Here is a 490-nt window from a genome sequence, read left to right on the forward strand (position 1 = left end):
TCACCTCCGGGGCAGGCGGGAATCGAACTCATGCGGAAGCGGCTTTAGCTTTTCAGTGTTGTGCTTTAACCCGCTGCGCCACCAGGGAGGGCCAATGTCTAGGTTTTTAATCCACTTAGAGTTAACTTTTGTGAATGGAGTAAGGCAGTGATCTAGTTTCATTTTTTTGCATGTAGCTTCCCAGTTTTCTCAGCACCATTTGCTGAACAAATTTTCTTTGTTCCATTGTATCTTGTTTGCTCCTTTGTCAAAAATTAGGTGTCCATAATCTTGTGGGTTTATATTTGGGTTTTCTTTTCGAATCCACTGGTCTGTATGTCTATTCTTATTCCAGTACCATGCAGTTTTGATTATTATGGCCTTATTATTAATACAGCTTGAAGTTTGGGATTGTAATGCCTCCATTTTGATTTTTCTTAGACATGTGGGTGTTGGCTATTCGAGGTCTTTTGTTGTTCCATATGAATCTCATCAACATTTTTTCTATTTC

Source organism: Condylura cristata, unplaced genomic scaffold (genome assembly GCF_000260355.1).
Source record: "Condylura cristata isolate star-nosed mole 26May11 unplaced genomic scaffold, ConCri1.0 scaffold00005, whole genome shotgun sequence".
Classification (NCBI taxonomy): Eukaryota; Metazoa; Chordata; class Mammalia; order Eulipotyphla; family Talpidae; genus Condylura; species Condylura cristata.